This window comes from Sinocyclocheilus grahami, unplaced genomic scaffold, assembly GCF_001515645.1.
Source record: "Sinocyclocheilus grahami isolate Dianchi unplaced genomic scaffold, SAMN03320097.WGS_v1.1 scaffold1761.1, whole genome shotgun sequence".
In the NCBI taxonomy this organism is placed as follows: domain Eukaryota; kingdom Metazoa; phylum Chordata; class Actinopteri; order Cypriniformes; family Cyprinidae; genus Sinocyclocheilus; species Sinocyclocheilus grahami.
The window spans coordinates 12,544-28,795 of NW_015506940.1; the positions used below are offsets into that span (position 1 = coordinate 12,544).

The 16,252-nt window shown below is 35.3% G+C and overlaps 1 protein-coding gene across 1 annotated transcript in view; it reads left to right on the forward strand.

The window, feature by feature from the left end:
• The first annotated feature begins 3,436 nt into the window (after positions 1-3,436).
• LOC107572492 (protein FAM19A2-like) overlaps positions 3,437-16,252 on the forward strand; it is a 62,982-nt gene continuing 50,166 nt past the window's right edge. Inside the window, exon 1 of the mRNA XM_016258916.1 lies at positions 3,437-3,638. The gene's annotated coding sequence lies outside the window, so the exon portion shown is untranslated. The remainder of the gene's footprint in view (positions 3,639-16,252) is intronic.

The following is a 16,252-nucleotide window of genomic DNA, read 5'->3' on the forward strand; positions in this document are numbered from 1 at the left end:
TTTACTTTTCCCCGGAAGGAAGAGCTGCCCACATTGCTGGAACCTGACATGCTCTCTTTTCCCACTCTGTGGCCACCTGTCTGTTTGACAGCCTGATCCATGTTTACTTCCTCTCAAAAAATACGGACAAATCATAGATGGCCATGTACGCCTCCTCTTCCTCTCCCTCAATCTTTTTTCTGTGTGCAAGTGTGTGTTCGAGACGCCAACCCTGATGTTCCCTCTCTCCCTGCCGGTATTTCTACTTTCTCAATTCGTGTCAGCCAAGTGGAAAAGACCTGTCAATCAAATAAAGCATGCACACACACCAGTGTTTCCTACAGAATTCATTTTTATTTTTTGGCAGAAACCCATGCAACCCTGTCTTAATTGGTCCTAATCACATACTTTATTTTTAAGATTTATTTATAACTACATTTCATTTAACTCATTAATTTGGTTGCATTAAAAATATATAAAAAAACAGAAAAAATTGTTATGCACCCTGACCAGTATGTGTAGTACCATAATAATTACATTTTCTACCATTGATTTGATTCGTTTGATTCATTAAAAGATTCCTGTCATTCTGTGCTGTTTTTTTTTTCATGCAGCCAGCGAAGCAAATGCAATAGAAATACATGTCTACAACTCTTTTTTTTTCATGCCATCACATTCAATTCAGACTGCAAACTCACAACTTGGATAAAACATAATTTCTTGACGCTGTGCTGGAAAAACTGTCACACGCATAATTAAATGTCAAAGAACACATACGGATCTTGCAGTAAAAGTAATTCTACATTTTCAAAATTACTCTGAATTTTGACAACAGACAGATGTTGCTATTGATCCATGTCCTCTACTGAACGTGTTCTCCGGAACTTACATAAAACTCATTACACAAAACTTTCTAGGTGATGTCTTTCCAAGAGGACCACAATGAAATGTCAAATAATCATACACTACCGTTCAGAAGTTTAGGGTTGGTAAGTTTGAATGTTTTTGAAAGAAGATTTTTATGCTTACTGAGGCTGCATTTATTTAATCAAAAATACAGTAAAACAGCAGTATTGTGAAATATTATTACAATTTAAAATAACCATTTTCTATTTGAATATCTTTTAAAATATAATTTATTCCTGTGATGCAAAGCTGAATTTTCAGCATCATTACTGCAGTCTTCAGTGTCACATGATCCTTCAGAAATCATTCTAATATGCTGATTTTCTGCTCAAGAAATAAAAAATTATAAAAAAAAACATTTCTTATTATTATCAGTGTAAACAGTTGTGCTGCTTAATATATTTGTGGACATTTTTATATATATATATATTTTTCAGAATTCATAGATGAATGGAACGTTCAAAATAACAGCATTCATTTGCTATAGAAATCTTTTGTAACATCATAAATGTCTTTACTGTCACTTTTGATCTTACTGACTCTAAACCTGAACAATAGTAGGCTATAATGATCCATAAATCATAATGATAAATTATAAAAAAAAACATTTCTTATTATTATCAGTGTAAACAGTTGTGCTGCTTAATATATTTGTGGACATTTTTATATATATTTTTTTTTCAGAATTCATAGATGAATGGAACGTTCAAAATAACAGCATTCATTTGCTATAGAAATCTTTTGTAACATCATAAATGTCTTTACTGTCACTTTTGATCTTACTGACTCTAAACCTGAACAATAGTAGGCTATAATGATCCATAAATCATAATGAAAAGCTTATGGCTTTTATTATACATAAAACTGTAATCTAATTTTATTGAAAATTTAAAATACACAGAGATAAAACTGAGAATATATCTTGTCTTCACTGACCACAGTGATGAATGTGTCTCACAGAAATCCGGCCACAAAGTTGTACGATCCACATAAATGGGTAATAGAGGGTTTTTAGTGAGAAAAATCTTTCGAGGGCTAAATTAACTTTTAAACAAGGCTCTGACCTACAATCCAGATCTACATATCCACTGACATCCCTGAAATCATTTTGAATGGATGCTCAGTTTCTCAGTGTGTCCAAACGGCTTGTGTTAGTGGTGTTTTTTACTTGAACAAACCATTCTCACTCACTTCCATGCACTATATTTCGTTCACTGAACTCTCTTCCTTGCGATGCACATGGCTGCTTTGTCCTTTTCTCACTTCAAAGACTGACTATAGCACATTATGGTATGGGCTGTGAAGGAGCATATGATTGGTTGGACATACTGAGTGAATATGCCCATATACACTGAACGAGTTGGTGTTTTGAGGCTGAATGACTTGAGACAGCACTGAACAAACTAGGAGATGATGCTTGTGAGCGAACTAACCAAATGAGGCATGCCGAATGAGAATCTGCTGACAGTGACTGAATAAACTGGATAACTAGGAAAGGAAAGTTGGTCAAGAAAAACTCTGAGTGTGACTTGACAAGTCTTGACTGAAATGTTAAACATTTTTTAAAAGCCTTTACATTGGAAGTTTATACAGATATTAAAGACTGCTAAACAGATTTGCTGCTTAAAACCTAAGTAGTTTTTAAGTAGATTTGCTACTTAAAAACTACTTTTCTATATAAGCCAGAATTAGTGATGCCGAATCATAAATGAATATATCTATTGAGTCAGTTCACTCACGTGAATTGGCCAAACGGCGTAGTAACATTCGCTGCGTCCGAAATCGTATACTTCCTACTATATAGTATGCGAAAAACAGTATGTGAGGTGAGTAGTATGTCAGAATTCAGAGTATTTGAAAAACAGTAGGTAAAAAGTACCCGGATTACCTACTTCTTCCACCCGGATTCTGAAGTGCGCATTCAATAAACACTTTACTATCCCATGAGGCCACAGGAGAGGATTTATGAATGGCAGTGAAGCGACGCAACTGACGCTGGTAGGTCATGTGACAGTAACAACATGGCGAAGTATAGAACACACTTTTCTAACAGTCATGAAGTCAATTAAAATTAAAATGTAGTACCTACTCAAGACAGTACGTGATTTCAGACGCACTGATTGTCTGAATCTGTTCTTGATTAAGTTTGAATATTTCGGATAGTTCACTCATGTACTGAATTGTTTCCGGTTTCTCATTCCATAAAACAACTCAATTGATTAAGCATCAGAGATCAAACAAGCAAAGTGAATATTTACTTATATTCTTTATCTAATATAATATAATGACATCTTATATTATAATATATCTTATTATATATTATACCCAATATTTCCAACCAAAAGAGTATCACGAAAAAGTAAAGTACACAAAATCATTTACCGTGATATTGCATCGTTGTTTGCTGTTTTCCGTCAGCTGTTCAGAATCAGAACGAGAGAATCACGATTCGCAACCGAATCATTCTTTTGTGCGTGTTCTTTTAAATGACTCAACCAAACGCCATAGAACATGGTTGGAATCGGTTCACAATTCAGTTTGAATCATATGAGTTTTTGGCGCGCCAAAAGTCGGCGATTTCTCATTCCATAAAAAATAAACAAGAAACTTTTTCAATTTATAGAACAAAAATCGTGCTGGATTAAGTGGATATATACCTACAATCCATAGAAAATAAACCTGGAAAATGGAAATACATACTATCGTTTACTAACGATGAAGAAGGTTCAACACCTGCACGCTCCACTCCCGTATGACTCGCCAGGCAAATCAAAAGAGTAGCAAAACAGTATGCAAAATATCTAACATCAGGCCTATATACAGTATGGTAATCAATCTGTACCATAGCACATAGCAAATTATGGTATTACTATATAAAGCGATCACTGTGCTATGGTGCCGCAGTTGTTTTGAAGGGTATTTTGAGAAACTCTGTCATGTGAATAAGATGATTCGTCTTTGACAGTGTGTGCACCTTGCATCTGGCTTGTTTGTTAACCACTCCTCACTTTCTCTCCTCATTAACACACCAGCTGGCAATACAGGTTTTCTGGTGTAGCTTACTTTTAGAGATGCTTTTTGTTTTCTAACAGCCAGTGGTTACTTTTAGTAATATATTTTTTTAAGTATCTTATGACTTATCTTATAGTTCAGCTTATATTTGGCAAAATAAGCGGTTACACTTTATAATAACTTTCATTAATAAACTATTAACAATAATGCTTAGCAGATCATTAGTTAAAATATATTCACATAGCTAGAAATATGAGATTATGTGCTTGTTGATGTTTACTAATGTATTTATTAAGCATTATCTAATGATTAACAGATCACTATTTAATGTAAATAATCATGCTTACAAATATCATTCAACTTTCCATTCATGTGATCATGCACTTCTTGAAAATCATCAAATGATTTTAACAGATGTTATACAATGATCTAAAGCTTTTTTTAATGCACAACACTTTTGCTGCTACTGAGGTGTGATATGGGTAAGGTTAGGGACAGGTTTGGTGGTATGGGTAGATTTAAGGGTTGGTTAAGGGGTCAAAAGTGTACAGGGGTCAAATTGATTACGATAAGGGAACACGGTTAAACCTGTTTATATTACATTGTTTTGATAAATGAACAAGTATTTTCTTGAAAAATGGATTTGTTTTCTCAAGGAATATCCTGTAATGATATATGATATACTAATATAAGTAATGATATACTAATATAAATGTTGAGGCTATAAAAACATATTTTGCACCCAAGTACAATGCTTTAGCAAGCATTTAGCTAAACTAGAAATCCCTAGCACTAGCTCCTGCATATGCAATCTACACACACCCACAACTGTGCATTAATATAAAAGCACTATTCTCCATTATTTATAGCCTTGTATCACAGGCTTACAACTCAGACAATAGAAGAGTGGATGGTTGTGTGTGTGTTGATGAAGGCAAGAGTGCGTGTGGATGGACATGTCCTTTTGGCCCCTCATTAATGGCAGTGAGAGAGCATGAGTCCTCTCTAATGCATTCTCCTGCCTTGTTCTCTCTCCTCTGTAAGCGGCCTTTGCCTTCCCCTGACAGGACATAGCTGCTTCTTAACACAGGTGTGATGTTCGACAGACAATTTCCCAGGCTTTTTTTCTTCACCCTCCTTTTTTACCTTCATTCTCTCGGGTCCCAGGGAGCGCCGCCCCTGTGAGATGGAGGTATGAAGTGGGAAGAGCAGGAACGAGAGTGGGCAGGCGAGTGGATAAAAAGGCAGCTGTTCTTTTTCATTTGTGCCTTTTTTTTCTCCCTCTCATTTTCCCTCTTCTCTCAGCCAGCTTTTTCTCTGGCTGTCCTGGTTTCTGGTTCTCCAGGGCCAGGGTCTATATTCGGCTCTTTGGTTTAATCAACAGTCAGCAGGCTGATAAAACAGAAAAATTCATAGTGGAAATCCAACTTTAGTTGCCGTCTTGTAGTGATGGACTGATATGGTTTTTCAATGGCTGAAGCCAGTATCTAGAGCACATGGTGGCCTATTGCTGATATACTACCAATGTATGAAAGCGTTTGTTACTAGGACTGAGCCTATATCAGTTATTTATCGTGTTGTGATGATTTTGATGGCAAATATAGTATAATTATGCAACATAATGAATACTGTAGTGATTTTATCGCACTTTTTATTTGGTTGTTTTGGTTACAGAGTTTGTCTGTACACTATTTTTGCTATTCTTTCTTGTCTTCATTTGACAGCATTTTCACAGAGATATTTAATTATTGGCCCTGATTACACTTAAGCAAAAATTTGTTGAATTGAGTTGTTAGATTGATTCAATTCTGTGAATCAGTTCAAACTTGTTTAATGAAACATTTGAAAACTCTGATTCAGTTCTCATTTAGTTCTTACATTAAACATTATGAATCAATAATTTTGGTTCTTTGTTTGGTTTCTGTGATAGAGATAAAACGTCCTTTAGGCCACTCATGTCAGCTTGACATTACATGATGGTAAACTTGAAATGTTGTATGTAAATCGTTTGCTAGCATTATTTTCTTGTTAACAAAGCATGGGCAAATTTCATTTGAAAGTGCATATCACTATGCCCTACTTTAAAGGAATTGTTCACCCAAAAATGAAAATTTTCTGAATATTTACTCACCCTCAGGCCATCCAAGATGTAGATGAGTTTGTTTCTTCATCAGAACAAATTAGGAGAAAATTTAGCATTTTGCATATTACATCACATGCTCACTATTGGATCCTCTGCAGTGAATGGGTGCCGTCAGAATGAGAATGAAAAGAATTAAAAAAAAACATCACTTGTTAATTCATGGTATATAATTCTGTTGTATCAATCAATAAGTGTTATTTTGACATAATTTAACAAGTACAGTTCAATTGTCATATATGTTTTTTTTTGCAGTACATTTAAACCAGTGACTATAATCAGTAGCTTTATATTGTGCAATCGTTTTTGATTTGAATCCATCATTCACCTTGCTTCATGGGATTATAATTCATTCTTAAAATAGTTTTGTACTTTTGTCTTTTATAGTGGTTTTCATTCCTCTTTTTAAACTTCAAATCAAAGGTTGAAATATTGTGACTTATCTCTGAGCTGATTGGTTTGGTTTATGTTCTTTGTTAAGATTTTTTTAAAATCTCTGTTGAGAAAATGACTTTAAAGACCACAAAAAAAGTAGGTGTGTTCTGTTAATAAATGACCTCCTGTTTCAAAATGAACCACTAGGGACCATGTGATCATAAACCACATGATTACTTTCTTGAAGTGACTGTTGTATGTATATTTCGCTAATGGCCTTCAAATAACATTTCCTTCCTGCAACAATTCCAAAACTGCCACTTACAATTCGCCCCATACACGTAGAATGAGCTAGAATAAATGTGAATTGCAAGTGATATAAATTACTGTTTACCGCAGTTAGCAAATAGCATCTGCCAAACTTTATTTGTGATGTTTCATGCAAGGTTTTATACTGTAACATCTGTAAACAAGTATTATGTACAAAGCTATAATTCATTCACAACGCGGCTGTTCTCTTAGTCACAATTATTTGCTAAATGACAATAAATAAATGAGCAAAAATGATCTCTCTTGCCATCTGATTCTCTTCCAATCAGGCCACTATAATGAGACTTAGAATTGCATAAGCCTTTGTAAATACCTGCAAGTATGTAAATGGCATAAAACGAGGGCTCTGCAGTGAGAACTGTATTAAACTTGCACAAGAAAATCAATTCGGAAAATATAGAGGCAATTATTGGGTCTCCCACACAGCCTGACAAAATAACGGCCAAGTGAAGCTGGGAGGAGAAATAAATAACGAAAGAGAGAGAATGAGAGCAAGCAGTGAGGAGACGCGACTACACGAGACACATTAAGCATCTCACAGCCACCCGCAGCCGCACAAACCCAAACAGATGCTGGAACACGTCTATAGACTCATGTGAATGGTATTGTGGAAAGTTATGTATTGCATTATAGTTTGTCCTGCTAAATTAAAACGAATTATCATAAGCTAATTATGACTTAGCTCATGAATAGTACTTAGATTATGCACATTGATTAACAGCTTTGATACATAAGTACTTGATCTGATCTTTTGGTAACTTCGCTTTGAGCGCAGGAGGTTTTGGGCTTATTATTTTTTAGTAAACCAAGATTGCATTCATATATCATTGCATCACTTTTTGGCAGCAGTTATCATGTCCTAAGAGGATTTCAGTATTTATTTTATAGCGCGCATAAACCTTTTGATCTATAATGTATACCTAGAAGCTCAGGAGTCCCAAGTTAAAGCAAGATAACAAAAATATTGCTGGGAAGAACAAGGAATTGAAGTTCAAGAGAGGTTGATTATTTGCTACGTTGTAATGAAAGTAATGTTCTTATAATCTCTATATAATACAATAAGTTCAAATTCATTTTTCATGACCATAAATTTGGCAAGTAACCAAATAACAAGTGTACAGTCCAATGGTCATTATCCGAAAATAAACCCTTTTTTTTTTTGGATGATTTTAGTCAGTGTATTAAAGGCAGTGGACAATTACTGAAATACTCTAAACAAGAGGAACTGATTTGCTTTAACAGGCTATTTCACCATGTAAGTGAAAGCATTTTGCATTGGTTTAGTGGATTTTAAAATGTCCCTACTGACCTTAAAACAGAGCCCGCGTCCTTGGAATGAATTATGCTGTTTCTGTAGAATTTAATTTGGATGTCATTGGCAACTATCAGGGAGCTTAAAAGCATTTTGTTGGGTGCACTTTTGATAGAGCTGATGAAAATGACTTTGGGCTGTCCTGTAGGACGGAGAGTGAGCCAGATGAAGGCTCGGGATCCATCAAGATTAACTCTACAGAACTCTACAGAGAGCTAATGAATGGACGGAATTTATGATTTTGGAGGTGTGTCTAATACACAGGCTCCTCCCATTTTTACAGGGTCTGCCTATCTGTCTTTCTGATGCTCCCTCTCTCTTTTTTCCCTTTCTGGCCCTATTTCTGGCCCTTTGGGTTGGCTGATGTAACCGTGTGACAGAATCGTGCAAATAGAGGAAAGAAAGAAGAGGATGGAGGGATGAATTTGTCAAAGATCGAGTGGGAGTTTGTGAGGACAGAAAGACACCAAGTGATCTGATTAGACCAGGAAAGCACGACTAGTTCTCAAGGGCTTGACTGTGTTCTCAGGGGGGGGGGGGGGGGGGCATTTTTGTTTACATTTCAATTTGACCTTATTGGTTATGCATGACTGGTGAACCATTCATCCAGTCAAAGACAGTGAGGCAGATTGACTAAAGTGACACTTTAGTGTGTGGTAACTTGTTCACTAAGCATCCACAATTCTACTTAACCAGTGAATTCTTCGGTCAATAAAGTAATAAATCAAAGTAGGCAGTGTGTGCAAACAGAATGGTGATATTCATTCATGGTTAATTTTCACTGAAGTCGACATTTTGTCCTCCCACATCTCCGGTAGGGGTTTTATTTTGAGTGATTCAGGGGTGAATTTTGAGTGAGGTCTCTTTAAAGTCAAATGATATGGTGTGTATGTTTGTGAAGGTTGTTATTTGATTTAATAGCCAGTATGTCAGTGAGTTTTGAAATATTAATATTTTTGGATATGACAGCTCTGAGAGCTGGAATATGGGTATGCGTGCATTCATAACAGCTGACGCAGAGATAATAATAAAGGTGACAGAATGAGAGGCAAAGTCAGTCAGTTTTGTGCCATTGAGTGACTCTTTTATTGACTTATTGCTAGGGATACACGATATTATTGGAACGTTATCGGAATCGTCCGATAATGGCTTAAAATGTAAACATCTGCATCGGCCTGATATGAACAATTTTGCTGGTATGCCTTGCCGATAAGACAAATAACTCACATGTGCTCAGGGTGTGCTAGTGATAAGATCACATCAGCAGTGTGGTCATTCTTGAAGTGAACTTTTGCCTGAATGATGATTAGATTCACTGTTTTGGATAATATACTTGTGTAAATTAATTTTATATACAGATTTATTAATTAATGTGCACTATAAATATATTTTTTCTTTTTTTTTTCAAATGTATTATGAGAACTTAAATACAATGAGCTCTAAAAAACAATTTCAGAATTTTTACAACTCTTTTGCTTTAGACCATCTACAAATGTTAAATCTACAAATAAAATCTTAAGGTTACCATTGCATCGGTGTCTGAAAAAAAAATGCAGTGATTGATTTATATAGTTATTTTCATAGCTTTCAATGTACTCTCATTATAAAATAACTTCATTATTGCTTATTTAATCCTAACAAGTAAGTTTTTGTTAAAAACTAACCAAAATTAAAAATAATCTGTTCATAATCTCTGCAGAGGACAGACTTGGTGTTGTTTCCAAACAAAAGGAAATATATCGGCATCGGCATTGGCTATCGGCCAAAATGTGTTGAAAAATATCTGCATTTATGCTTGTCTTGATATACAAATATTTTATTTAATATTTTAAATAGATATTTGTTATTTATCTAAATTGCTGGAGAGGTAGAATTTATTTATTTATGTATTTAATATTAGGAAGGTAGACTCTCCTTATCATTTAGTGATGAATATGATTTTCAGAAATGAATAGATTTTTCCAACACTAACATCATTTTTGCTATCGAGCTAGGAAGAATCATGGAGCTAATCTAATGACACGTCTTTAAAAAAAAGTAATAGCCAAATAAGTGCTGTAAAATCATTACAATATTTACAAAGTTGTTTAATTTTATATTTATATACTGAATATCATTATATTTATTATACTAGATAAAATATTCAATTTGGTAGAATTGCAAATATGGCTGTTAGGGATGAACGTACAGTCTTTTCTATTTCTTTCTAGTCTTTTGTGCTTTGCAAATCTTTTTGAAACATGTATTTTCAGTGTTTCAGTCTTTGTTTAACATGCTGTCTTTTGTGTCTAAGGTCTATGGCTTGTTGAATGAATGACTGTGAGGAGAGAGATGTGTAAAAGCATGATGTAATTAACAAATGTGACCCTGGACCTCAAAACCATGTCTTAAAGGTTCCATATTGTACACCTTTCTGGAGTTTTATTTGAGGTTTTGATGTCCTTAAGCATATATATTTGTGGTATAAGTACCAAAAACCATCTCAATATATTTTTACAGTTCCTCTCTCAGGAGCTCTGCTGAGAACAGGTCGATTTTGGCCTGTCTAATTAATATTCATGAGTCTCTCTTCTGATTGGCCTGTTGTGTTCTGAGTGACGCACGGCCAGGCCAACCACAGGTAACTAGGGTCAGCGACGTCACAGCGCTAGCTGGAGGCAGCAAAGCAAAGGGGAAACTGGAGGCAGCCCATTCAAACCAGCACAGGTTCGGCTACATAAGGAGCTTAAAATATCATCTTGTTGTGATGTTGGGTTCTAGAATCGACGTAATACAGCCTCAAACTAGAAATTTGATTGCATATCTGCTACCACTGCCAGACAAAAAAACGACGACAGCTGTGGTTAAATGCGATAAAACGAGCAGACTGGACAGAAAGGATCGTCGGTTTGGAAGATGAATTCATGATGTACTCGCTCATTATTTACATTTTGCACATTTTGAACACAGAAAAAGTTACATAGTGCCGCTTTAAGTGTCAATTTTTCAAAATTGAGATTTATACAACATCTGGAAGCTGAATAAATAAGCTTTCCATTGATGTATGGTTTGTTAAGATAAGACAATATTTGGTCGAGATACAACTATTTGAAAATCTGGAATCTGAGGGTGCAAAAAAATCTAAATACTGAGAATATCGCCTTTAAAGTTGTCCAAATGAAGTCCTTAGCAATGCATATTACTAATCAAAAATTAAGTTTTGATATATTTACGGTAGGAAATGTACAAAATATCTTCATGGAACATGATCTTTACTTAATATCCTAATGATCTTTGGCATAAAAGAAAAATCTATAATTTTGACCCATACAATGTTTTTTTGGCTATTGCTACAAATATACCCCAGCGACTTAAGACTGGTTTTGTGGTCCAGGGTCACAAATGCTCTCAGTTGTCTGTCAGTAGCTACTGTACTATCTACTACTCATCTTTGCACACTCATTGTGTAGATGGGAACATGTTCTTGGCTTATACATTTGAAACCACAAACAGGATGTCATGATAATTATATTATGTCCATTTAAACTGTAATACTAACATGTCCTTTGAATTATTTAGGGAATATGTAATAGAGCAGTGTTCACTAAATAAACAATTATTCTCAGCACTTATTGGTGAGCTGCATTCGCTTGCCACAACAAATGTTGAATCAGCTAACCCACACCTCAAATAAATTAATAATACGCTCATACCCTATGACCGTTTTTAGGACTAGGCCATAAATACATTACATAGTATATTTTACCATCCCAGTATCTGGGATTTTTTTTTCTATAATGATGATAAATATATTTTATACAAAGTGGGAAGTATGCTGTGACAGTCAACTGCACATGCATTACCAGAATCCACAAAACGCATGTTCAGAACTGAGATTATTCTGCATCATATACTGTTGATCACCTCGTCTAAAAATACAGTAATCTACTGAGAAGTCATTTGCGTAGTGTGGATTCGCACAGTAACATTTCTTCATTTTATTTGTTTTTATTCCCTCTGTTGTTTATCTTATATTTTAGCATTGTCTAGGGACTTGATTTGATCTTAATGATGTGGCATCAGATTGTATAATGATGTGTTCATTCCTCCGAGCCACTTTTTTGTTTTTCTTCCTGTACTGTAGAAGAAGAGTACTGGTAAACCCAGTAAACAAGGCTAAAAATGATGACTCTAAGCAAGGTTAGTTTCGGCCGGCTCTGTCTTCTTTTCCCACATGAGTTACTCTCTGAATGCGCACAGCACCAGCTTTGCCTTGCATTTTTCATTTTCTATTCCTTAGAAACATACAAATGCCCATTCAATGGCTTTTGTTTACTGAGCTAAGCACTGACTTGAAAGTCCAGCTGGACTTGGCTGTAGGGTTCTGTGTGCATATGAGTATACATACATTCCGAACCGTTTCCAAGTTCTACATTCCAAGTTCTATTCTACATTTTTATTTCTCCAACAATGCTATTTTGCAGGAAACAAATCCATTTAATAGCAAAGCAAGGGCCTTGTAGAGATGAAGTTGCAATATAGTAGGGCTTTGCGTTATGGTGGTTTACCATGCGATTCAGATGGTAGATTTAACAATGCTATTTATGTTGCAGTGTTCATGCCATTCAGAAGTTCGGGGTTGGTAAGATTTATTTTTTTTAAAGAAGTGTCTTATGCTCAAGGCTGCATTTATTTGATCAAATATAGTAAAAACATGAATACTGTAAAATTTGTACAAATTATAGATAGCTCTTTTGTTTTTTACTATATTTGAAAATCGAATTTATTCCTGTGATGTCAAAGCTGAATTTTTCCAATGTCACATGATCCTTCAGAAATCATTCTAATATGCTGATTTAGTGGCCAAGAATTATTATTGTCAATGTTGAAAACTATTTTTTTCAGGATTCTTTGATGTTTAGATATTTAGATCTTTCTAATCTAAATATAAACCTTTTGTAACATTGTACATTTCTTTACTTTCACTTTTGAACAATTTAAAATATTCTTGCTGAAATTTTTTTTATTTTCATTTAAAAAATAAAGTTTTTGTTTTAAACTGACCCCAAACTTTCAAATATTTGATTTGTTTTACTATTTATTGTTAGGATTGCATTAATACTAACTTAATTTTTTTCAGGATTCTTTGATGTTTAGATATTTAGATCTTTCTAATCTAATCTAATTAGATCTAATCTTTAGATCTTTTGTAACATTGTACATTTCTTTACTTTCACTTTTGAACAATTTAAAATATTCTTGCTGAATTTTTTTTTATTTTCATTTAAAAAATAAAGTTTTTGTTTTAAACTGACCCCAAACTTTCAAATATTTGATTTGTTTTACTATTTATTGTTAGGATTGCATTAATACTAACTTTTGGCCTCTGGTACTTCAGTATTGGTATCAGTACCTTGGTCAAGTAATAAACAGCCTTGGGCGACTGATGAAATGAAACTATTACAGTATATTTTTAAGAGACAACTAAATAATGTGTTGCGTTTTGCAATTTATTTGAATGACGTAGCAGAATGTACTGCAAGTATATATTATGTAAATGCACCGGACAGACCAGTCAATGTACAAATTGATTTTACTTTTAGTGTTGGAATTGACCTTTAGATCAATTACAGATTAAAATGTCAAATTCAGTAAATACATTAAAGGAATAGTTCACCAAAAATGAAATTATGACATCATAGTCCTTTTGTGGAACATAAAAGAAGATATTTTGAAAAATCTTTTTTTTTTTTTTTTTTGGCCACACAAAGTCAAATGTTCTTTGTTTACCAACATTCTTCAAAACATATTTTTTGTTCGACAGAAATGCAGGTGGTTTTGGAGTGACATGAGGGTGAGTATATGTGCTCAACAGAAGTGCGCAAAATAATGATATCATAACATGGTAAATGCTGGTACTATAAAACGGCAGCAATATCTATGCTAGCAGACTGTAGATGGGCTCTATTACAGGGACACCCTGGGAGGTGACATTTAGAATTATGATTCATAAGTGAGTATTACACACAAGTGTATGGCTTTTACTTTGATAACTGGGCCTTTCAAGTTTGAAGACTTTCCAGAATTCTCACAGTAGACTGGCTAAAGCATTTCCTGTGATGTAAAAATTGAGCTATTGGATGACAGAGTTAGCATTTGTTGAGATGACACTCACCTCCCTGTAGGTTGGGCACGCTGATGTTCGCGTACCTGTCGTGTCAAAAGATAAAACTCTCTCGTCTTTGTGTCAAAAGATAAAACTCTCTCGTCTTTGTGGCGTCTGAACACAGATTGTGGTGCGGTGACACTCTCCATTCTCTGACCTCCTGCCCAGGCATCTGGCTTGTTTTTGCACTAATGAAATGCCTTTTCGTAATTAGAAATGACACGTTCTTCTCGCAGACAGATAAGCCAAAATGACAGCTAATAAATAAAAGCTGGAGAAACAGAAAGCGGCACAGGGTCTTCTGGATTAGAGAACAGATGCTAGGGCTGCTTGCGTCGTGCTGTATTTTTCCCGCGCTTGGCGGAAGCCCGCGAGGAACATTGCCAACCGATTAACAGCTTCGTTTGGCAGATTTGTTGTTTTCACACCCTCTGATGCGAAACAAAAGGGAAGTATGACATCACAGAAAGCTTGACAGGAACATGCAGAACCATGGCTGAAGGTTCGTTTATTTGTGAGTTGCCTTCTCCAGCTTTGCGCCGTCTAATCTTCGCCCAAACTTTTGAGAAGAATGTCAAGGTTCATTGATCTCATATCCAAGTACAGCAGTACGCAGCTTCTTGAAAGAAGAATCTGATCATTAAAGGTCATTGATCCTTTTCTAACTTGAGAAATACAAGAGGTGAGTTCGGAGCTCACCTCCAAACCTCTTCAAACCTCCGGCATCATCTCGACTAACTCGCCTTCACCACATCACTGGTTAACATTCAGGTCACCGTCAGTTCTAGCCTGACAGGTCACAGCCTGACTGAGAATTAAAGATTTGTTTCCCTGCAAGGATGGAGTATCTGCTTTCAAGCTAATGAGAGGGGCTCAGGGCATTCCTGTCCTGTAGATACATCTTCAGCATACTCATCCAGAGGGCTAGCAGTGCCTGCGGTGTAAGCGTTGATGAACCCTTCACTTAAACTTCAAGGCTGTCATAAGTTAGCCTTGAGAGAGGCCTTTCTTCAGCAGTGGATGAAGAATCATGATACTACTGGATCATGTTTTGGATCATTCACTAAAGAGTTGCTTCATGCTATTTCAGTGCAAAACCTGTGGCTTATTTCCTTGACTACTTGCAATTTGGTTTAACCCTACTATTTATTTATATTATATTATCATTTATTTTATTTTCCATCCATTCGTCCATTCTCTAAACCATCGCGGGGATACTGGAGTATTTTATTTTATTTTATTATTATTTTTATAATTTTTTCTTTTTTTAAGTCATTTTAGCTTATCTGTCTGCGAGAAGAACGTGACATTTCTAATTATGAAAAGGCAATTTATTAGCGCAAAATCACGCCAGATGCCTTGGCAGGAGGTCAGAGAATTGAATACATTTTAAGTAACAAAAAAAGTAACAGTTGTGAGAATGTGATACAAGTTTGGGTGAGTACAACTTAATAATTTTGGCTAAACTACAGGTATATTCTTCTAAGGAATTTTCTTGTTTGTGCGCAAATTGCAATAATTTTTGGGCATATCGGCGGACACATTGTATTCTTAGTGAATAAACCAAGAATAGATGCACATCTTTATATAATGACCTGTAAGTTCAAATCAAGCTTCCTTTTCTAAAATGTGATAATTGCTGATGACTTGGTTGCTCAAAATGACAAATGCAGATTTTCCTCTGAACAACAGTGCTGCAAAAGACACGAGAGATACTAATTATGCTAAAAATGAACCCATGGCGCACAAACCGTTCACGGCGGGAGAATGCTACATTTGCTGCAGTCTTTTGTTTATTTGATCCGTCACTTTCCCCTGTTGTTTGCAAGATGCAGTTCTGGAGGAAAAAAAGCCTCCTAAATAGGTTGAGAATTTTGCTGCTGTGCAAAGCAACAATGTTCTGCTTCCAATTCAAAAGAGTTAGATGTAATGCCTGATACATAATGCTAGTATGCTAATATGCTTGGGGTTTGTTGCTGTCAGAAAATGAAAAACGGTTGGTCACACATTGAACTGTTTCCCACACCTTATCTCTGAGCCTGGCCACAATACA